Raw genomic sequence first — 25,080 nt, 5'->3', positions numbered from 1 at the left:
ATTCCAGTGTGATCTAGGGAACTAAGCTCAAATTTCTGAACAGCAGGAGAGCTTATGCTGCAAATAGCTTGAGCATTTAGTTAGTTCATATCAGCAGAAACCTGGGGGATAATTCCTGAATGCATTCTAAGGATGCTAGTCACAGAATAATGTAATATAACATTAGAATAGTTTGAATTTATTTAGGGGGGTATACTTAATGATTTTGGATTTTAAAGACTAGCTGTGTATAGTTGGAGGTAACTCAAAACAGTTTGAAAAACAAATTTGATGCTAAATTGTATTGGTTTAGATTCAGTTAGGTTAAGATTCTAACAATATCTTTGTAAAAATAAAGAGGAAAATTCTAAAGGTTTAGAGAACTAGGAGTGCTGGGATGTATTTATCATGTGCTACTGGCAAAACCACCAGCCTGATATATCCTTCAGCAAGTCAAGTGTATTCACATCACTAAGGCTTAAAAGGCATGAGTGAGGGCTCTGACATCATCCTCATAAATTCCACTGTGGTTGGTGTGTAGACCATAAACAGTAATGAGAAATGGCACCACTGAGATGGGTGAAATGATTTCCATGAGTGTAGTCATAGTCAGAGCAACAGATACCAACTATTAGCACTTAATAACCAGAGAATATAATCATAAATACCATAATACTCAGCAAGAATTAATTAGCTGTAAAAATATACTTTGTTTGACATAATCTTTGCAGCGGTCAATTAATGATGCATTATTAGCAATAAAATAAAAGGTTTATACATTAAAACATTACTTTATATTTGCTAGAGAAAAAAATTTTCATGTTAAAAGGGGATTCATTTGTGTTGTCATGGTGGAAAGAAACAAAGTCTTAAGAAATTTCTGGGTTTTAGTTTATTAAAAGTTCTGTAATCCCTCGATTGAGAGGGGCAACATTTCACTATGAAAAGACTATAATGCTGACAAATACAAATGCAATTATGATTCCAAAGCTATTTCCAAAGGAACAGGGGTCATTTATAAAGGTGGCATAATACCAACAAATGAGAATTATTCAAAAATTTTGAGAATGTATAGACATTAACCTTTAACATGCTGCCTTGGTAAGAATCCACCTGCAATGCAGGAGACCTCGGTTCAATTCCTGGGTCAGGAAAATCCCCTGGAGAAGGGAACAGCTACCCACTCTAGTATTCTGGCCTGGAGAATTCCATGGACAGAGGAGCCTGGAAGCTACAGTTCGTGGGTTTCGCAAAAAGTTGGATGCAATTGAGCAACTTTTGCTGTCATTTTAAACTTTTAACATAATGCAATTTTCTGAGGACCAAAATAACACTCTGCCTATCATTGTCAGAAGACAAAAGGACTTTTGACACAAAGACTTCTCACAGTGAGATAGCTGGCTTGCAGACCCACCTGTACTTATTTGATCAGTTTTTAAATGTCTAATTGCAATAAGCATAATCTATTGGGTTGGCCAAAAAGTTTGGGTTTTACTGTAAGGTGGCAGGTAAAAGCCTAAATGGGACTTTTTAGCCAAACCAATATACCAGGCGCTTGAGAAACAACCTCAATTTTGGCAGATATACCTCATATTTTCTTTTCCAAAATCATAATAGGCATAATAAGAATCCTACATTGGCTTCTGACTAATGATTAGAGAGACACATTTACCATATATTCTGGCCAAACTCTATTTACACCTACTGTCCAGATACAATTTTCTTTCACCTTTCACTCAGAAAAAGTGTCCAGTTATGTACAATTAATTAAAATATTAATTTAAGCTATTACAGTACAGTATGAAAAATGCTGTAAATTACTCTTAACAGGATAATTAACAAGGAATTGTAAAAGTCAGTGCCCCAAGATTTGGAAGATGTAAAGATTACTGTAACATCTCATTGACTTGGCTGTATTGCTTACGTAAAAAGCCAATGAATCTTAACAATAAATTGTGGATTATAAAAATTTTAATCAGATGGCAGACTCAGTTGAAAATACTCTCCAGGTATTTATCTCACCTGGAACAAATGTAACCCAGCACTTGGTTTGTAGCTACTGATCTGACAAATGCCTATTCTCCTCTAGACTCATTTCCATGCGTCGCCCTGGTTGTTTGCTGTCAACTGACTAGAATAACAGTACTATTTCAAAGTCTTGCCCCAGGACCACGCCAGCTCTTCTGTTCTTGTCTATAATTTCTCCAGTGCTATCTGATGTCTAATCTGTGGATTATGTCAGTTTACAATAATGTAAGTAAAAGCTTACTTCCAATTTACATACTTACTGTGGGGCAGTAGCAAAGAATTTTCAAATTACCATTGTACAAGGGACCTTACTTTGAGTACCACTGATCAAGTTCACCAAGAACTTAATTGTAACCCATGGAAAATCACAATGGTCAATTAAATTCATGATGTGCTGACTGGACCTAATTTAAAAAAAAATAAACAAACGAGCAAGTCTATAAGATGCATGGGTCTTACCAGTGGTGTTCACCTTAGATAATGGGAGAGAAACTCATTAATAATAAGGGTCATAAATCTAAGACCTTGGTGAAATTTCTGTCTAGAAGTCTTGACCTGTACAGTATAGACCTTCCAAAATAACAATTTTTTTTTATCTTGCATTATGACTCAGAAAGAGAGGAACAATTCTTAAAGGGGCTTTTTCAATTTTAGAGGTAATAAGAAATCATATACAAATGTGTTTTCATGGATCATTAATGGGTTAGCCATAAAGTTGCCATTTTGAGTAGGGCTCAAAGCAAGAGAAGATTCTGGAGCAATTTCAGGCTGCTATGAAAGCTATTCTATTATTTTTCCCTCATGACAAAACAGATCCAAATATATTCTTTGTATCCTTGACAAGCAGAATATTCTATAGAGCCAATTTAGAGCCTTTATAAGAGAATCACTAAATCGACTTCAAGAGTTTTAGAGAAAGACCATGCTCTTTTCCTTCTAGTTTTGAGAAACAAGTCTTGTATTACTATTGGAATTTAATAGAAAATAAATGTTGATCATACACTCAGGTAAATTTCTGATTATAATTTGTACTCTGTCTGATCCAGCATGTTATAAAAATCATTTCTGCATAAGTGTAACCCAGAATCAATTAAAAATAGGTTATTACATGATCAGGCTTGAATAGCTCTTCATGATAAAAATAAATTCCAGATGCATATGGCTCAGCTTCCAGGGCATGTGATCTTCTTAAATTTCTCCTTTACTTCATTCCACAGCAGTGAATCCATGAACACTTTCTCAATACTAGTGGTTTTATGAAGAAGAAAACAGATAACTGATTACGGGTGGTGTTGCTTAATATGCAGACATTAATGGAAACATTTTGTGCAGCATTAACATTCTGATAGTTTTCCCGATACTACCTGATACAGCTTAGTAATGCCTAAGCTCTCCTTAAGCAGAACTTTGAGTCTTGCATTTGATTGTTCCATTTTGACCAAAAATAGTGTAAACTCTCAATGATGCAAGGGCAATGTTCAAGACTTTAAAGTTGTTAGGATCTTAGAAAGATCACAATTGAAAGATGATCGACTTGGAGATCTGAAAAGAAAATATGTGGCTGGACTTCTTCAAAGGTGTAGAGTGCGAAGATGCTTGTGTTATATTAGAATGTTTATCAATGAATATCCACTGCAGAGTCAACCTTTAATAATCTGGTGAACAAGACTATATGATCTATGCATATCAATTATTCTCTTTAATTTGCTTTGCGCACAATGGGCCCATGTACAAAGTGGCCATGACTAGCTACTTGGAGGCTAAGCATGAGCTCAGCAGTATAAAACATTTTCCTTGCAATTACTGATGAGTAAGCCTGCCAAACCTGAGATGATTTCTTGACCCCTGATATAGAGGAAGTATTCTTCCTTTAAGAAGAGCAACTAGTCACCAGAAGAGCAAAATAATGACACTGGGGCCCCTTTCTTGAGTAGGCAACCATTTGCCCTCCCTGTAATATTCCCTTTAATTCTGGGTATGGATTTGCCTTCTTACTTTAAATGATTCAACACTGTTATCTGTAGACTTGTAGAATGCCTTATCCAGAGTCATGGTACCCATGTTCTTGAAGAAATATATTTCACAACAAAACTTATGCAGCGGTGTGCTCACGCCCATGGATTATACTGGTCTCCCTGCACAGTGCATTGATAGGCAACTGATCTAATATTATTTGTGTGACATAATATTCTCTGTAAGATTAAAGAGCTATTTACTGGGTGGGTGTTTCTAATATTTTGTGGTGCGAAGGAAAAAAAAAAGCTTGGATATAAAGATGAAGTGGTGGGATTGAGTGTAGCCTTCCTCACTGTTAGACTCTAATACTGCTTCAAAGCTTTACCTCCCCTCTCTGCAACTCTGCGCTCCACTGGCTTGTTGCTGATTAGTTGCTAAGTCGTGTCTGACTCTGCAATCCCATGGATTGCAGCACACCAGGCCTGCCTGTCCTTCACTATCTCCTGGAGTTTACTCATTCATGTCCATAGAGTTAACCAGTTTAGAAGTCTTAATTCACAACAGTAAGACTGTTTCTATCGAGTGATACCAAAATAATTATACTGAATTAGAAGCTGATGTAGCCTTGTGGGTGTTTTGTTCTTCTCATTTCTATGAACCGATAGGCAAAGAAGGAGCTAACAGTTACTGCTGAAGTTACTAATTTCAATTATAAAAGACAGATTGCAAGACAGCTACACAATTGAGGCAAAGAGAATATTTTTGACCTAGGTTTTTTTGTGAGCTTACTCCGAAATGTTAATGAATTCTACAGGGAGCAAATGGAAGGACCTCTGAGGATTCAGGCCCTTCAGGAATGGAAGTTTGTAACATCCTTCTGTTTTGCCAGACAATGACCAGCTGAGGTGGTGGCTGAGAACAAAAACAATATAAAATGGGCAATAAATAAACCACTGAACCTAAATATGAGAAAGAAAATTATAGTAACTATATACATCTTTTCTTCCCTGCTGGTTGTGTTTCTAGTAATTAGTTTATTAACTAATTTTTATGTTTCTATCTTTAATTATTTTTTGTGGATAACTCTATATTTGAGTCCTTAAACTGTGAAGATATTCATAAAGTTTTGTGACTTAGACTAAAAGATATAATGGCCCAAATATTCTTTCATGATTAGTGCACTGAGATGGATACCAAGATACATCTTAGATGAAAGGATGAGAGTGTCTTTGTTCATGTAAAGGATACATGGATCTTAGTGAGGGAAAGTATGTTACTCTTTAACAAAAGATCAGTATATTTAACAAGATCTGTATGGATATGCTGAATAGGCAGCACATTTAGCTCTTGTCTCTTTGTTGTTGTTCAGTCGCTCAGGTGTGTCCGACTCTGCAACCCCGTGAATTGCAGCCTGCCAGGCTTCCATGTCCATCACCATTTCCTGGAGCTTGCTCAAACTCACGTCCACCAAGGCAGTGATGCCATCCAGCCATCTTGTCCTCTGTCGTCCGCTTCTCCTCCTGCCTTCAATCTTCCCCAGCATCAGGGTCTCTTAGCTACGAAAAAGTCCCTTCAAATCTATTTGGGCATGCTCAAGCTAGGATTATATAACCTGCCTTTCCTTTATTTCTTTGTCAGTGGCTTTCCATTCGATTCTGGCAGTAGGAGAAACTAGAGGAAAATCTGGAAGCAAAGTGTGAGGATAAGGGACTTTGTGTCTCCACTTCTGCTTGCTGTTCCTTTCAATATTGCCCCCACAGCCACAGAGGTCAGTGTACCACCTCCAGTTTGTTCTGGCCTCTGGAATGAACATCAGTGCACTCTTCAAATGTATCCCTCCTTTAAGACTTGGATGTCCAAGAGACCCCTCTGAGTTTCTAGGATCCTTCTCATTTTCCCAGTCAAAGACATGGGAACAATTTCCTGCAGTTCCTAGTTTGGGATTACCTCATTTCTTTGTTTGCTCTCTCAGCTCCTGAACACCTGTGTAAGCAATTTCTTACATTAAATCCTTTATGTTACTTTATGCAATTTCCATTTTACTGAGCTGACTCTGACTAATACACTTAAAATGCATCTTTCAGCCTTACTCAGGAATGAACATAATTACCTAACCTTAGTTGCATCTTGCAAAACTCAGCGACAAAGTACATCAGTGTTCAGCTAAAAGTGTGACCTAGCTCTGGCAACTACTTTCCTCTTATTTTACTTTTTCTTTCTTCTACTGGAGATAAATTCAGTTCCAAAGGTATTCTATACTTTTTATTGTCTCCCAAAAGTTTTATAGTCTACAATTTGCAAATGTTTAATGCATTTGCCACCTACTGTATCTTTTTTCTCAACTCCAATTTATATATACATATATATATATATATATACACACATATGTATTCATTACCAAAATAAACTTCTTAAGATTGCTTTCACATCAAATGCTATTACAGAATTATTTCTTGGAATTCCAGAACTGAAATGCAAATTTAGCTGTAACAAATATCTTGCTCAGAAACTAAATATCAAATAATGTAATGTCCAATAGAGAACATAAAATGTAAATATATTTTCATATATTCCAAGAAAATGAGAAATATTATTTCATCAATTACTTTTCTGCAGTCAGCTTAGTTTCCTCTTGTGTTTCTTTGTGTCAGATCATCTTGTTAACATAGTCAAAACCACTGAGAAAGTACAAATTCAGCTGCCAGAGACGACTATGCTGCTAGTTAACAGCATAAAATACTAGTAGTTCAGAATGATTTGCTAAACTCCAAATTCTAAGGTAATAACTATTTTGTAAGACTAACTCCCATTATGAATAGTGCTTTCATGTGCTTCTTAAATACTGTTCAAGAGATGACAAGACCTCTTAAGTTAGCAAACACACATTTTTTGTCTTCTCCATACATTATACTTGTCACACTTAATGAATTTATATTTACTGAAAAACCCCGTATACTTAATTATAAAAAAGGAACATTTAAGATCTAATCATATCACTCTCATAGTTGTGCTATTCTTTCACTCAGCTCTCACTTGTAAGAGCTATGTAGATTAATTCCCTGTTTCCATATGATTCTATACTGACAGCAACAATAGCCATGTGCAAAATGAAAAAATACAGATGGTACTTACTTAAAACAAAGTTAAATCTAACAAGAGATAGAAACACACTGAAATGTTGGTAAATGTTACTGGTGATGTTCCAAATTCAAGAGAAACAGCTGGATAATTTAACAATAGGTATTAGAAATATCAGACTTTTATTGTATATAACAGATGGCCACCTTACACTCTATAAAAATAAATCTCAAGAGAATTTAAAACATAAATGTTAAAAACATCAAAAGCCAGGTCAAAGCTCTTAAAAATATATAGGACAATATCTTTATGACCTTGAATGTGAAAAATGAAAGGAACTGTTAAACACAAAACAGAGAATAAGTGTGCGTGCATTTCTGTGTGATATATATATAATAACAAATATGTATCTGACCTATAGGTCAGATAACAAATGCAAAGATATGAGAAAATGCTGTCCGTTTTTCACAACACAGTGATTTGGGACCATACACATTTTTTTATTTCCCATTTCCTATGGTTCAGGAGTCCAGGCACAGCTTAGTTGGGTCCCTTACTGAGAGTCTCAGAGGTCTGCAATAAATCCCAGCTGAGCTGCAATTTCATCTGCAATTTCAGCTAGGAACAGGTTGCTGGCAGAAGTTATCTCCTTGTGGCCGTAGAATATGTCCATGGCTACTTGCTTCTTCAAAGTCAGTAATGAAGAGAACCTCTGCTGCTTCAGTGCCCCCACCTTCAGAGCCTCTAAAGATCAAAGGATTCAGCCCCATAAGAAATTATCTTCCATTTGATTAACTTAGAAGTTTAAGGACCTAATTACAATTACAAATCCCTTCACCCTGACATATGACCTTATATCATGGGAGGGATATGACACATAGGGAGGGCCGATTGCACTATGCCATTTTATATGAGGAACTTGAGCATCCTCGAATTTGAGTACCAGAGTGGGCCCTGTAAACACTGTAAAATAGATAGACTAAATAGAACGTAATGATGGAGACTATAATAACAATTCCCCCAAGATACTGAGGGATGGTTATACACAAAGTCTGGGTATCAAGGGGCATGATCCTCTGGGCCCATCTCAGAAGTTTACTTATCAGAGTTACTTAAAACATTTACAACTACTTGGTGTCTAATTAAATTAGAATAGTGTATAAACTACATTTCAGTAACATCATTTTATAGGCACGTAGGTAAGAAATGTAGACACACACATATACAGCAGGAACTTGGGTAAATATTGCAGCATTCTTTGCAGTAGTGAAAAACAAGGGATAAATGCATAGTTTTATAATAATGGTTGAAAGGCTATATACCAACTAAAGAGAATGATATGAATCTAACTAGACACAGATAAAAGGAACAATTCATGGATTAAAAGAAATCCACAAAACAATAAACAGAGCATATATTTAAAATTCCCTTGCATGGATTAAAACGGACTTGAAGTCTAAATTATCAAATTCATGTTTAATATTTACTTTTGAGAAAGATATACTAAATGAACTTGAGGGTGTGGCTTACAATGAAAATATTCTGGTTGCGTTTTATGTGTTTCATATTTTAAAACATGAAACAAACATTCAAAATGGAAGCATTATCTAATGGTTAGTACATGGACTCTGAAATCAAACTAGGTTCAAATTCTAACCCAGACCTTAACTAGCTTTTTAAATTTGGGCAAGTTAAAAACATTGTAAAATAGATAGATTAAATAGAACATAATGATGGAGACTATAATAATAACATTGCATGGCTGGAATAAACCTTTTACTTCTATTTTCATGAAATAATGATTGTCAATTTTTATTGGTGTGTATCAATATTTGACACAATAATTGAATTTATATTCTTTTAATTTAATAAAATTTTAAAGACATAAAATATAAGGTAATAAAAATTTCTTTATTAACATAACATTCTAAAATTTAACCTAACTGAGAACAAAAGTAATTTTCTAAATGTACTATTAAATTATTAAACATTTAAAAAAAACTTTCTACATCTTGTATAAATGTACTGGTCACCTCACTGACCTCATGATATAATTTTTGGTATTGTTCTGCTAATATTAATATTAAAAATATGTGACAATACATAACATAACAATTCAAGAATTTCCCATTATTATTTGAATGCTCACTCATCTTGCATCTTGTATGAATAGGAATATACTACTGGTAGTGCTGAAAAGAAAAAAAAAAAAGCTTAAAATACCTCATCATGACATCTTTATTACTGCCTAAACAACCTGTGTTAAATGATCATGCCTAGAATCAAGGAAATATTTCTGAAATTTGTTTTGAGATGAGTGAAAGACACCAAATTATTAATGACAACTCTTCTCTGTTTATTATCAGATATGTAAAATAGTAGGTGGGGTTAGCAGTGCTCACAGTTTTCTTCTCCACTGAGCTGTATCGGTGACAGTGTTTCTTAATCACAGTGATTCTTAATTATGCTTATGCAGTATATACTATGGGGTCAGGGACTTCTATCTCAACAGGAGATATGTAAAAATGCAGTATCACTAAAACTTATTCAATCAAATGTAGCAAGGACAAAAAAGAAATGTAGTGATAACCTAGGTAAGAGAGCTTTAAGAGACAACCTAATACAGTGTAATGGACTTTATTTGAATTCCAAATCTAACAAAATGTAAAACAAACTGAATACTAAATATACATATGATAACGTAATGGAATTATATTAATATAATGATAATAATGTTTTAAGTTGGTATTTAATACAAAATATGTCTTTCCTTTGTGTCAGGGCAAGGGATCCTGCTAAATGAAATAAAACAGACATTTGTGGAAGTTGAGATCTGGATGAATCTGAGTCAAGATATTATTCCCTCTACTTTCTAATATCTTTAACATTTTCCATAATGAAAAAAAAAAAAGAATTAAATTTTTTTGTTGTCCAACCATCTTAAGCCAGAAATTTTCCAACCTGAGTTTCAGACTGCCCAAGGAAAAATATCTTCTAACATCTTTCTATTAAATACAATCCAAGACTCAAGTTAAGTTTGAGATTTATCAGAGGGAATTTTTTCTTTAAGATTTCGTGTAGCACTACTTAAGTTTAGACATGTTTAAAACCAACTCTAATAAAATATGGCATAAAAAATAAATAAAGTATAAGAAGGTACTAAGAGTAATTCTGTCTGGACAGAAACAGAACAAAAACCAGAACGCTTCCTGGTAACCCTTGAGGGCTTTGCTATCAGATACCCTAAGTAATAGTCATTCCAAAGAAAGGGCCCACTCCTTTATTGTTTAACCAAATTATATTGCAGTGTTTATAGATTGTATCAGAATTACTGTAAAGGGTTATGAGTGGATTTTCCAGAATGGCACTTTAAACACAACATGATTGATCCTCTGGTTCATTCTCCCAAACATTTTCATTGTTGATGGAGCTTCTCGGAATATACTAAATGTTACAGTTCAGTTGTGACAAAAAATATATGTATTTATATGTTTATAATGTGCTTCATGTACTTCATATGAAAGCTTTATGAACCTGAGTACAGTTATCGCAATGTTCTTTTGAAAGTAATTACCAAATTCCATAATAGTATTCTCCAAAAGGAGAAACAAGGATCTTCATTAAACCATAATTTTGCTCGGTAGCTACTTCCCTGATATCATGTTTATGTCTTTCTTAATTGATTCACTGTAAAAAAAAAAAAAAAAAAAAAAAAAAAGTTGGGAAACTTTTTTCCCTAGGTCCTTATAAAAATTACAGAGGATAAGCCTTGCACTTTTGCTTTACTTGGACATATTTCTCAATATGGAAAAGACATATGGAGCTTCCCCTTTTTCTTTTTCAGTAGTTTCTGTAACTCAGTCTCCATTTGAAATTGAGGATGGTAAACTTTCAGCAGTTAGCTGCTTATGCAAGCTGTGCCTCTTTTTAAAATTAACTTACATTGATTTTCTGCTTATGCATTTGTTCTAATAATAACAGGCGATATTCCTAAGGCTATCCAGATTTAGTTGGTTAAAACATTATAAACAGAACCACCTATGAATTTGTAGATGTGATAATTTGATTCAATTTTGATTAGATCACAGTTACGTGAAGGTCCCTGACAATTTTTTTAAGGCAAATTAGTTCATTCTTTCCTGACTCATAAAATAAGTAAACAACCTTTGTTTTAAATCTAGAAATATAATTTTTATCTCTTCCCCAATTTACCTTTGTGTCTAATTATACTTTGATAATTCAGCAGTAGTTTTAAGGAAATACAATTGTGTTAGTTTAGAAGAAAACAATAAACTACTGAGCTTGGTTAAACAAATCATCAACCTATTATCAAAATAATTTCATCTAACTGAATCAAATAACATAGTAAAAGTGAGTACTCTGGTGGGTTCTTATCCATTTGACCTACATATGAAGCACATTCTACATCCCAGACAGTGACTTTTTCCTTAACAAACATTGCTTCATCTGCCGGGACTCTCACCTTAAGTTTATTCAGATTCTTTTGAATTGTGATTCAACACTGCCTTTTTAACATTCTGACATCAACTGATATGCTAAGTATCACTGAAAGTCAAAACATTTAACATATTACAAGAAGTTGATTTCTAAGTACTTTATTTAAAATAGAGTCTCCAGCATTTGTTCAAAATAAATCATGAAGTTTCTGACCCAGTGAAAGCGAATAGATAAGTGGTGCATAACTTCCATGAAAAATTTTCCCAGTGGTGGTCTTTTCTTTGCATTTGAAGTCATACCAGTTTTTATTTCTCAATGGAGTTATCTTATGCTTAAATTTTTTAATGTAAAATACAAAATATTAAATAAAAAGATATACTCAGCAAAATCAATTCAGTTAACTCTTTAGATATTACAACAAATAAGTATCGTTCTTCAGAATATAAGGCCAAATGCGTTGTTTTACCCTGAAAAGTTGCACGATTACATCAAATATCCCTCAACTCCTACTCAGAATGCATGTGAATAGCCACCCATCATAAAAAATGTTTCCAGTACTTTTGAGCATTCTGTTTTAGCAAAGCACTTAGACATCAATATTTTAAAAGTGTTATCTCATTTGAGACTCCTTAAAACATAATTTTTGTAAAGACCTGTCAATATGATGATGTTCATTTGTGCTAAAATAACAATAGATTTAAAAGTTCATGAACAAAAATATACAAAATAAAATATAGTAGAATTCTTAAATACATAAGGAGTACACACATAGAATGATTGTATGAAATCATTTTGCAGGATGTATTTTCTTAATAAGAAAGAATATTTTATGACTTAAATAGCCTTTTTTTTTAACATTGTAAGCAGCTTTTTTTTTTTTTACTGAGTAGTATTGAATGACAATGTAAGTTTTGATCATTTTTTGAGTTCTACAGGGGAGAATGATAAAACCGGTTCTGGAATGCAAGGTGCTGGACAGCTAGGCTGAGTAATCAGCCAGATCTGGCTTACTCACCACCTTTGAAAGTTCATGATATAAATCCATGACCCAGAGTAATTATAGGTCACTCTGTATCATAGACTTTCAAATTACTTGTAAAAGTTTTAATTAAGAATAACAAACTTTAAAATGCTACTTTGCTACTTTAAATAAAACATCAAAAATGCAGCAAAAGCAATTACTGTACTTTTTGACTATGATTTTTTTTTTTCCTTAACTGGGTTAAGCACAAGTTGTCAGAACCCTTTTATTGTTTAGAGTTACTTTTGCAAATATAAAGGAAAGCAAAACCTCTCAGTGACTTGACATGATAGAACATTCTTTCTCTTGCATTCAATCTTAAGTGGCTATTTGGGAGCGGGTGGTTTAGAGTCATAAGGTTCTTCTATTTCAGGGCTTTACAGAAAAGAAATTATAAGGAGAATTGAATCCTAGATCCAGGCTAAGAGGTGTGCCTGTCACTCCACCCATGTTTCAGTACCCAGTCTCATGGCCACACTTATCCTCAGGGTAGCTGGGGGCTTTCATCCAACTTTGTAACTAGAAAGAAAAGCAAATGTACTTAATTATCATCCAGCACCCTCTCCCACCCTACGGAAGCAGAACTTTCTCTTTTTATGAAAAGGCTTTACGGCAAAACCACTACAATATTATAAAGTAATTAGCCTCCAATTAAAATAAATTAATTTAAAAAAAAGAAAAGGCTTGGTAGGACATGAGCAGACTTAGGAAAACAATTATATTGAACAGAAGTTCCAATTCAAATATTCATCTTCCCCTCTATAGAGATGAAGTCTAATGCACATGTTAATTTTGGATTTATATGCCTACGAAATCAAATGACAATAAAATATCATTAAAAACCTGACATTTTAACATTTTCAAGTGAATGATTCTAAATCAATAACATCTGCTCTTTGGGAATATATTTCCATCTTGTTTCCCCATCACATGTTAGAATCTCTAAGATAAGAATGTGTAATGAAATTAGTGAGAAGAATATCTATAATAATCACATTATGAAAGATAAGATGATTTACCCTTTAGTATTTTTTATGTAAATTAAAGGTTACAACTGTACTTACAGCAGCAGTATTTTCTCCTCATTCTCTCTAATCAAGGATATATACTGCCTGTATCACCATCGCTTTCATAGAAGGAAACCTTTATGTGTGATCACTGCTTACTGTAATTCCAGTTCAGGGCTACTGAGTTCTAGTTTAAATAACCATTTCATCCTGTTTGTTGTTGTTTAGTCTCTAAGTCGTGTCTGGACTTTCATAACCCCATGGACCCCTCCAGACTCCTCTGTCCATGGAATTCTCTAGGCAAGAGTACTGGAGTGGGTTGCTATTTCCTTCTCCAGGGGATCCTCCCGACCCAGAGATCAAACTCACATCACTGTTTGCGCAGGCAGATTCTTTACCACTGAACCACCTGTCTTACATTTTAAAATGACAGAAAATATAACAAAATTGGAAAAGGTGACTATTTCCTGGATCAGTGTTAACTAGGGCTATAAATCTTATCATAAGGCTCAGTTAAGAACAATGGAAAGCTAAGAAACTAATAACTGCAGACTACACATCATAAATTCAAGTTACTTTTTAAAGCAAAGTTTTTTTCCCTTTGCTGGGGGGTGGGGTGGTGTTAATATCCCACCAGATAGAGTGTATTTCTAATAAAGGACAGATAGGGAAGGGACCTAACAGAAGCAGAAGATATTAAGAAGAGGTGGCAGCAAAAGAGACACAGATGTATAGAACAGTCTTTTGGACTCTGTCAGGGGTGGTGATTTGGGAGAATGGCATTGAAACATGTATAATATCATATAAGAAATGAATCGCCAGTCCAGGTTTGATGCAGGATACAGGACGCTTGGGGCTGGTGCTCTGGGATGACCCAGAGGGATGGTATGGGGAGGGAGGTGGGAGGAGGGTTCAGGATTTGGAACATGTGTACACCCGTGGCGGATTCATGTTGATATATGGCAAAACCAATACAACATTGTAAAGTAATTAGCCTCCAATTAAAATAAATAAAAAAAAAAGAAGAGGTGGCAAGAATACACAGAAGAATTGTACAAAAAAGATCTTCACAACCAAGATAATCACAATGGTGTGAAAACTCACCTAGAGCCAGACATCCTGGAATGTGAAGTCAAGTGGGCCTTAGGAAGCATCACTACAAACAAAGCTAGTGGAGGTGATGGAATTCCAGTTGAGCTATTTCAAATCCTGAAAGATGACGATGTGAAAGTGCTGCACTCAATATGCCAGCAAATTTGGAAAACTCAGCAGTGGCCACAGGACTGGAAAAGGTCAGTTTTCAGAGAAAGGCAATGCCAAAGAATGCTCAAACTACCGCACAATTGCACTCATCTCACATGCTAGTAAAGTAATGCTTAAAATTCTCCAAGCAAGGCTTCAGCAATACGTGAACCATGAACTTTCAGATGTTCAAGCTGGTTTTAAAAAGGCAGAGGAACCAGAGATCAAATTGCCAACATCCGCTGGATCATGGAAAAAGCAAGAGAGTTCCAGAAAAACATCTATTTCTGCTTTATTAACTATGCCCAAGCCTTTGACTGTGTGGATCACAATAAACTGTGGAAAATTCTTCAAGAGATGGGAATACCAGACCACCTGACCTGCCTCTTGAGAAACCTGTATGCAGGTCAAGAAGCAACAGTTAGAACTGGACATAGAACAACAGACTGGTTCCAAATAGGAAAAGGAGTATGTCAAGGCTGTATATTGTAACCCTGCTTATGCAGAGTACATCATGAGAAACGCTGGGCTAAAAGGAGCACAAACTGGAAACAAGATTGCAAGTAGAAATGTCAATAACCTCAGATATGCAGATGACACCACCCTTATGGCAGAAAGTGAAGAAGAACAAAAGAGCCTCTTGATGAAAGTGAAAGAGGAGAGTGAAAAAGTTGGCTTAAAGCTCAACATTCAGAAAACTAAGATCATGGCATCCAGTCCCATCACTTCATGGCAGATAGATGGAGAAACAGTGTCAGACTTTATTTTTCTGGGCTCCAAAATCACTGCAGATCATGACTGCCACCATGAAATTAAAAGATGCTTACTCCTTGGAAGGAAAGTTATGACCAACCTAGATAGCATATTGAAAAGCAGAGACATTACTTTGCCAACAAAGGTCCTTCTAGTCAAGGCTATGGTTTTTCCAGTGGTCATGTATGGATGTGAGAGTTGGACTGTGAAGAAAGCTGAGCGCTGAAGAATTGGTGCTTTTGAACTGTGGTGTTGGAGAAGACTCTTGAGAGTCCCTTGGACTGCAAGGAGATCCAACCAGTCCATCCTAAAGGAGATCAGTCCTGGGTGTTCATTGGATGGACTGATGTTGAAGCTGAAACTCCAATACTTTGGCCACCTGATGCAATGATCTGACTCACTGGAAAAGACCCTGATACTGGGAAAGATTGAGGGCAGGAGGAGAAGTGGACAACAGAGGATGAAATGGCTGGATGGCATCATTGACTCGATGGACATGGGTTTGGGTGGACTCTGGAGTTGGTGATAGACAGGGAGCCCTGGTGTGCCACGGTTCGTGAGGTTGCAAAGTGTGGAACACGACTGAGCAACTGAACTGAACTCACAATGTAGATTTTTCATACAGTTACTACAACAAATTTTAAGAATTCAGGTTAAGGTGTGAATATTTTGCCAAACTAGGTAGGACCTCTGAAGAGGGTTTTAATTTAATGCAGACTCTCATGGTATATTAGCCTATTTGTGAAGCCTTAATAGAGCAGAGCTTGGGATGAGTAATTAATAAGTTCCCACTAAAATTGTATGTCATTATTGGCTCAGTAATTCAATTATTAATGTTTCAGGCAAATTTGGGGAAAAAAAACAGAAAGCAGTTGTAGGTATTTCAATCACAAATAATGAGAACAGCAAGTCCATTGCAAAATCATTAGAAAAATCTGTAGGGCAGCAGGAGCCTAGAGATACAGACAGAATAAGGGAATGCAGAGATCAGAAGAGCTAATGCTGCAGAGCTGGCATATATTGAGTCAACACCTACTCTGCAGTAGAAGATGATGTTGCATTTAATTCTTTATCTTCCTAAATGGGCCAACTCCATCAAAGCCTATAACCACTGAAATTGTGCTGCTTTTCCCTGGTGGATATAACTTTGAGGGGCTTATATAATTAGTAATTTATCAGGGAATTAGGTAATTAGTAAATTATAAAACTAGATGAGCTCCTGAATTCCTGACCTGAGGTGGTCAAAACAATTCTTTGTTTGCCAAGCTTTCGTCAAACTGCTAACCCATCTCCTTGGCACAACTGTGCACTTCCCTGCAAAGTTTAGTTTCAGCAAGAACTTTGCTAAAACAGTTTATCCAGACACACCCCCCCACAACCCACCTTCCATACTCTGATCACCCCCTCTCTCTGATCAGGTTTCTTATCTACCCCCCTACGTGATGTCTGATCCCTGACCTTGGCCTGTCTTCAGCAAGTATTCTGCAAAGTTGATTTAGCCAGAGTCCCCGTTACTCCTGATGTAGTAGTTTTCCATCCAGTGACCCCCTACTCATACCTCTGTTTATGAATTCCCACTTGCCCATGCTGTGGGCACTCAAGGTTGGCTTGATGTCTCTCTCTCACTGTAAAATTCCATCACAGTGGGCCCTGTGTCTATAACAATGGTCATGAATAAAGTCAACCTTACCATTTTAACCAATGCCATGGAACATATTTTCTTTAACAGTGGTCTGCACCCACACGGTCTCATCACTTGTGAATGCCCATGTTCCCAATGCAAAGAAGCTGATATTGCAATCACATGATCTCTACAATATTCTCGATGTTCATGCTCTGACTTTGCCTAATGCTTATTCATTCTTCAACCTAATAGTCTTGGGTGAAGACTATCTCATCGCATAAGTTTAATTTAGAATCTGAACACAAGATCACCACTGCCGGTTAAGCAGAGAGTGTTGCAAATCATTAAACACTAACTGACTGAATATTTCCTAACTGATCTGACACATGACCAGGCACTAAAAAAAAACAAAAAACAAAGGCAAATTAAGAACAAATGACTTTTGCTTCAAATAATCACAAGAAAGAAACTTTATAAATTTAATATGTGGATTGGAAGCAGATACAGCAGGGAAAATGAAAAGGAAGAGCATTATGAAAAGACGCTTGGTGCAGATATGCTCAGAGAAGACAACGGCACCCCACTCCAGTACTCTTGCCTGGAAAATCCAGTGGACAGCGTGGTAGGCTGCAGTCCATGGAGTCGCTAGGAGCCGGACATGACTGAGCAACTTCACTTTCACTTTTCACTTTCATGCATTTGAGAAGGAAATGGCAACCCACTCCAGCGTTCTTGCCTGGAGAATCCCAGGGACTCAGGGACAGGGGAGCCTGGTGGGCTGCCCTCTATGAGATTGCACAGAGTCGAACACGACTGCAGCGACTTAGCAGCAGCAGCTGCAGCAGCAGCCACGCTAACAGTGGTGACTAAACTATTCGTGGCCCTTGCCTTCTTAGAGTATGAGGCAAGTATGTCTGAATATAGGATAAATATGTGGTAAAACTTCCAGCTGCTGAAGCAACAGCTACATCCAATTGGAATCTCCCAAATTACCTCATTTATCAAGCCTAGGAGTGAAAATTTTATTCATTTAAAATTTTTTTAACTTTCAGTGTCACTTATCCAATTATTCATACTCTCATCTATCTAGAATCCCTTATGACATTTTCTAAAATATTTTCCTGGATTATAAGTAGCAACACTAATTCATGAATTTTTAATCCTTAAGCTTCAAAATTCAGAATATAATAAGCTGGCTTCTCAAAATCCATCACATTATAAATGATGTGATTTCTATATGGCAAAGACTATGCTAAGTATCAGGAAGATAAAAATAGAGGGAGAAGCCGTTCTTAAATTGTTCAGCCAGGAATTCAGATTAGAGGAAATGGAAACCACACCCCTGCTACTCTCTAATTATTTAGTGTGAAAATTATCAATCATAAATACTGAAGTATATTAACGCATGAAAGTTTATAAAGCTGTACAGTGAACTTCAAAAATGCAAAAGTAACTATGCCACTAGTCTAAACTTTATGGAGCAGTCTGAGATTTACTTCATGTATAGCTCAACAATTTATATAGAAATCTATGCCACTGAGAGAAATAAATGCCTCATACTGTTTTAGAATTGTTTTTAAGCATTCTCTGAAACCATCTACTTGCTAAGAAAGAAATAAAAGTCAAATGCAAAAGATACCCATAATGTATTCATGTCCTTCAGCACTGAGTAGATAAATCATTCTTATTCAAATGAAATCCTTGACTTTTTTTTTTTCCCTGCTCTTATGTTCAAGTGATATGCTAAGAGTATAGAATTCTCAGAGAACACTCTGTCTCTCCTTTTTTTCCCCCTTTCAGGATGAAGAATGAAACTAATGGGAAGAGTGCAACCTAAAATGAAACCTCAAAGGATAATTCATTGAAAAATGATGCAAGACATGGACTATTTGGCAGAGAATTTTCATAAGTCTTGTTATTTCTATCCACAAAGTCCTGTGAGATTTTTCTCCTTATCATACAGAATATTCACTGCACTAACTGTAAACTTAAGGAGAATTGAGACATTTTATAACTTCCCTAATATGGCAGAAATGTTATTTTCCTCTAAATTGGCTTAATGGTGATTGCCCAGGGATTAGTTTGAGGTATCTGAAAAAACTTTAACTAGAGCTGGTATCACCTCCAGTGTTAGGCTAAAACAGAATTATTAAGATTAAAAGTGGTGGCAGATTAAATGGAAGTCAGGTTGTCAAAGGAGTCAAGTGTACCTTATCATAGTAATGCTAGTGCTATTATGTTTCAAGAAACAGTGTCAAGATTCCTAATAATGGAAGAAATAGGTGTTCTTGTGTGTTCCCATAAAACTATGATGAATTAGCTCCAGAAAAATAAAAATCAATAACATAAAAATTAAAAAAAAATAAAATTAATCCTCACCTTTGCAGTATGTATTCCTTTTTAAATAACTAGTGTGGAAATTAATAAAGCTTTATTGGTGTATGGAAGACTGAATTGGCATTAAAAGCATAAACAGTGGGCCAAGCAATCACTATTCCTTTCAGTATAGAAACAGATAATAAGAACTTTTTATCACCTAGTCAGTGTCTGAGATGGAGAAGGCGATGACATACCCCACTCCAGTACTCTTGCCTGGAAAATCCCATGGACAGAGGAGCCTGGTGGGCTCCAGTCCATGGGGTCGCCAAGAGTCGAACACGACTGAGTGACTTCACTTTCACTTTTCACTTTCATGCATTGGAGAAGGAAATGGCCACCCACTCCATTGTTCTTGCCTGGAGAATCCCAGGTACGGGGGAGCCTGATGGGCTGCCATCTATGGGGTCGCACAGAGTCGGCCACAACTGAAGCGACTTAGCAGTAGCAGCAGCAGCAGGTTCAATGTCTGGGTTGGGAAGATCCTCTGGAGGAGGAAATGGCAACCCACTCTAATATTCTCCACTGGAAAATCCCATGGGCAGAGGAGCCTGGCGGACTAAAGTCCCTGTCTGAGAAAAATCATCTTTGTAACACAAAACAACTAAAGAGACTTTTCCCCCTTTCTATGTGGAATAGTTGAAAGCCCTGGTGTAGGAGAAGGAACACCATGTTGAAGATATTTTTAAAAAAAGGGAAAGGTTGTAAGAATAGAGAAAGGATTTTAGGCATAATTAATTCAATCTTTGTCATGTATGTATTTTATATTTGCATTAGAGTCAAAATTTTACATTTTTATGAAAAGTATACTTTACTATTTTTGCAAGACATCTTCAAGTTGCCAAAACAGACTTACCTGAGATAGCCAATAAACTATATTGTTATAGAAGAATACTTCATGGGCTGCTTAAGTTCATGCATGTCTTTTCCTAGCTTCCAGCATAGATTCTAATTGTTGTTTAATTATTTCCTACCTAGGGTGCCATATTTGAGAATGATTTTCATTTAATCAGTTCTGACAAGGACACAATTAAGGAACACAAATTCACTTTATATGTGAAACCAATGCCCTACACAAAGTCCCCTGGAGAGAACTGGCTCAGTTTCTAGGGGCTTCCCTGGTGGCTCAGACAGTAAAAGAATCTGCCTGCAATGCAGGAGACCCGGGTTCTATACCTGGGTCGGGAAGAGAGACCTGGAGGCAGGACAAGAGCCAACAGTTTAGAATTGGACATGGAACAATGGACATGGTTCAAAATTGGGAAAGGAGTACGTCAAGGTTGTTTACTGTCACCCTGCTTATTTAACTTATATGCAGAGTACATTATGAGAAATGCCAGGCTGGATGAATCACAAGCTGGAATTAAGATTACTGGGAGAAATATCAACAACCTCATATATGCAGATATTAACACTCTAATGGCAGAAAGCAAAGAGGAACTAAAAAGCCTCTTGATGAGGGTGAAAGAAGAGAGTGAAAAAGCTGGCTTAAGTCTCAACATTCAAAAAACTAAGATCAGGAAATCCAGTCCTATCACTTCATGGCAAATAGATGGGGAAAAAGTGAAAACATTGACACATTTTCTTTTTGGGGCTCCAAAATCACTGTGGATGTTGACTGCAGCCATGACATTATTTAGAATTAAAATAATTAAACAACATGACTATTAGACTGAGGAAGTTTTAATGTCTTAGTAGTCTATGTAGGTAAACCAAAATATTAACTTATGACCGCTCAAGGGGAAGAAATAGAAACCCAAGGACAACCAATCATAAACAGACAATCAGTCTTTCCCAAATACTGCAACCACTTAAGCTGTAGCCAATCAAACTCTTTCTGACTTTCCTTCTGCTGCTGCTGCTGCTGCTGAGTCGCTTCAGTCATGTCCGACTCTGTGCGACCCCATAGATGGCAGCCCACCAGGCTCCCCTGTCCCTGGGATTCTCCAGGCAAGAACACTGGAGTGGTTGCCATTTCCTTCTCCTATGCATGAAAGGGAAAAGTGAAAGTGAAGTCGCTCAGTTATGCCCGCTACTTCTCTGTAAAACTCTTGCCCTAATCTCCTTGTCTGTGGAGCCCTTCTACCTACTTCCAGCCTGATGCTGCTGGATTTGGTTATTGCTCAAATAAACTCTTACATTTTAAAAAATATGTCTCAGTTTATCTTTTAACAGTCATGATTAATACTTTCCTATACTTATGAAAATAAATAGACCAAACCTAATGAGGATAGCCCTCTGTGATTATGAATAATCTCTGGAGATTATTTATGATCACACAAGCTTGGATTGTCAGAATAATTAACAAAATGTGGGAGTAGGCTAAAGTGATTGCTGGTTTTTTTTTTTTTTTTATCCCCCTCTATAATGCTATACTGGGCTTGTATCCTAAAAGATTTTCTATGTACTGAGCAATCTTATAGTTCAGAAGAAGGAGAGTTTAATAGGCAGATATTTATCTGTTCTAGACATCAATGATTTTTGTCCAGTAAGACAGAAAACTCCAAAGGTCATCATCACTTGTTGCTCTGTTGGTTGTTAACTAAACATTTCTGTATCTGCTTTCACATTCTTTTCCTAAAACTCCACTATTAAATGGTATTTAAATACCTAACTCCTTAAATATACCTAAAACCGGTTTTAACATCTTCCTTAATTAATCAGATCTATGATTCATGATAATCATAGATTAACATATATTATATAACAAATATTTAAGAATCGTTAACACAATTTTGGAAAAGATATGGTGAGAAGTTTGTACTTCTAAAAATAGAAATACATTGTAGGCAGTATGGTTCTGAAATAAAAATAAGTGGCTCATAAGAATAGATTAAAATATCCTACACAAAGTAAGTTTTTATTATCATATAACTTTCCTATTGTAATATTCTTTGAATAAATATGTAAATAATTTATCTATATCATATAGGAATAAACAAAAAATAAGTATTTAAGAGGGAAAGTAATTTATATAAACTATTAATAACAATTTTAAATATAGTTATTTAAAGTTCTACATAGTAAAAAAGTTAATCAAATTGGATAAAAATATTCAAGATGTATATGGGAGATAATTGTATTTTATGAAGCCAACTTAAATTCAAATTGGTAAAAATTAATAACATATATAAAATAAAGCTGAGTGAAGGAAGGATATGAAATCACATTTATGTATTTAAAAATCTGAATTTTAGGTTCTTATTTAGCCAAATAAATGTAAAATAAAACAAATATCCTGTAGGGTTTTCAAAAATATAGTTTCTTTTCAAATTGCAGGGTGGGTTAAATAGCCATACCATGCATGACTGCCTCAACAACATCTTCTGAAAATGGAATGGAGCCTGTGGTTCATGTAGTGCAATCTGTAAATCCTACAGAAAATATTCATTTTATTTGACCCATAATGTTATATTTAGAAATTTATTTGGAGGAACTAATCAGAAATGCACATCAAAATTAACTATAAAACCACTTTGTAGGATTCTTATAATAAAAAAAGAATCAATTAAAAAAGTTATTGATTAAACAAATTATGTTACTCCATTAAAATTCATCAGAATAACCTTGCAAAACACTTTACTACACAAAGATAGACAAACATTGCATAAATTGGAGAAACAACAAGGATTATGAAACGGTATGTAAAGTATATATTTACATGTAAACATTTGCATACAGAATTTATTAGTATATTCTATATCATACCAACCGTGAGCATGATTGGATAGTAGTTTTCACTGATAAATAGGTAGATACATAATAGTTTCCATATATATACTTAAATCTCTGTACATGCAAATGTAAAAATACAAAGCCTGGGAACTCCCACTGTGAAAAACTGTTTTTTCAAAACCATGCCAAGTCACTTCAGTCATGTTCACCTCTTAGTTACCCCATGGACTGTAGTTCTCCAGGCTCTTCTGTCCATGGATCTCTCCACTGGAGTGGATTGAAATGCCCTCTTCTTACAGTGCCCTTTCCAGGGGACCTTCCTGACCCAGGGATTTAACCTGCGTCTCTGAGGTCTCTTGCACTGGGAGGCAGGCTCTTTATCACTAGTGCCACCTGGAAAGCCCCAGTCAGCGGTGAATGGATTAAAGGAAAACTTATAAGTAAGAAAGCAGTATCATAGCATTTTAATGCACATGATGTACCTCATGTGCTCACATGAATCATCCTTATGTTACATTTTTGGAATCGTTGTGGGGAGGCTATAAAAGGAGCCATACAGATAACAATGAAAATATATCTCTTCCAAGTCTCAATCCACAGATTTACAATTATCCAATGACAAAGGGAAACAAAAATAAACTCAAAATAACAAGCCTATCACATGCCATTTGCTTTAATGTAACAATGAATTATTCACAATATAAACAGAGGTTAATCTAACTTTAATATCCCAATTTGAATACGCATATTTTCATTATATGATGACAAGGTATATTGTTAAGATTATCTTATGTATCCTCAATTTTTTCCTATATTTCTTGACCTACGGTGATGAATTCAATGTTAAATATTCATCTTACTCTTCAGTAATGAAGTTAAAGGTTATGATTAGGATGATCATTAATTTTGTGCTTGGAAAAGAATGGTGGAAAACATTCATACCATGAGAAGAAAAATCTTATTATGTAGTTATTTAATTATATTAAAACCTCAGCAAATATAACACAAAATCAGTAATTTCCACCAAAATGCTAAAAGTGAAGAACTGTAAAAGAGAATTATCAGAGTGTTAGCAGTTACTATATAGAAAATCATGTTCAGAATGAAATGTACATCAAAGAAAAAGACTAGTATTTAGAAAGTGTCACTTTAAAAATATTGAGATTTTATATTTTAATTTGTCTAAGTTAAAAAATATTGAAATCAACTAAGGTTTATAGTCCAAGAACTTTAGGAATATCATACTGCAGTGGACAGTACTATTGAAAGCTAACAGTCATTTCATCATATACTGTTAACAATGTCAATATGGCAGCTAGTGTTTGCTTCAGGAATATGATTGAATTACAGTGAAATATAAGCAAAAATTAAAATTAGAAAGTTGCTGGAGGTCTTGGTATTAACTTTTCCCAACTTTCAAGCCAGATACATGAAAGTTTCTCCCTCCCCTCTCTTCTCTCTAAAAGGGAAGCATGCAGCCTCGTTTTTATTGGCAGTCATCTTATAACCAAGAGATTGAAGAATTTCAGCACTTATCCAACATTGTGGAAAGCAAATTGGGACCCAGAAACACCTGTGCTCTTTGATTATATCACTAAACTTTTGGATCAGGATGAATACCACTCCTTTTCTGGACTTTGTGATAAATGATAACACACATCCTCACTGTTTGGGCCACTTTGATTTCACTATTAGGTTGTTAGCAGAGGAGAGTGTTTTGACAAATGAAGAATTTGGAAACAGGAAAAAAAATGATATTACAACGAACATGCAAAGGAATAAGCTTGTCAAAACCAAATTTGTGCTGTACAAAATTAAACAGGCAAGGGAGACCTTATTCAATGCTATTAAAATGGGGAATTGAGGCCAGAATTCAGTCCGGG

At 35.5% G+C, this 25,080-nt stretch overlaps 1 pseudogene; it reads left to right on the top strand.

The window, feature by feature from the left end:
- LOC102278748 (nucleolin pseudogene) overlaps positions 1-25,080 on the top strand; it is a 43,629-nt pseudogene that overhangs the window by 2,791 nt on the left and 15,758 nt on the right.

This window comes from Bos mutus, chromosome 12 (assembly GCF_027580195.1).
Source record: "Bos mutus isolate GX-2022 chromosome 12, NWIPB_WYAK_1.1, whole genome shotgun sequence".
NCBI classification, from domain to species: domain Eukaryota; kingdom Metazoa; phylum Chordata; class Mammalia; order Artiodactyla; family Bovidae; genus Bos; species Bos mutus.
The sequence above is the reverse complement of the archived record's forward strand: the minus strand, read 5'-3'. Positions and strand labels throughout refer to the sequence as shown.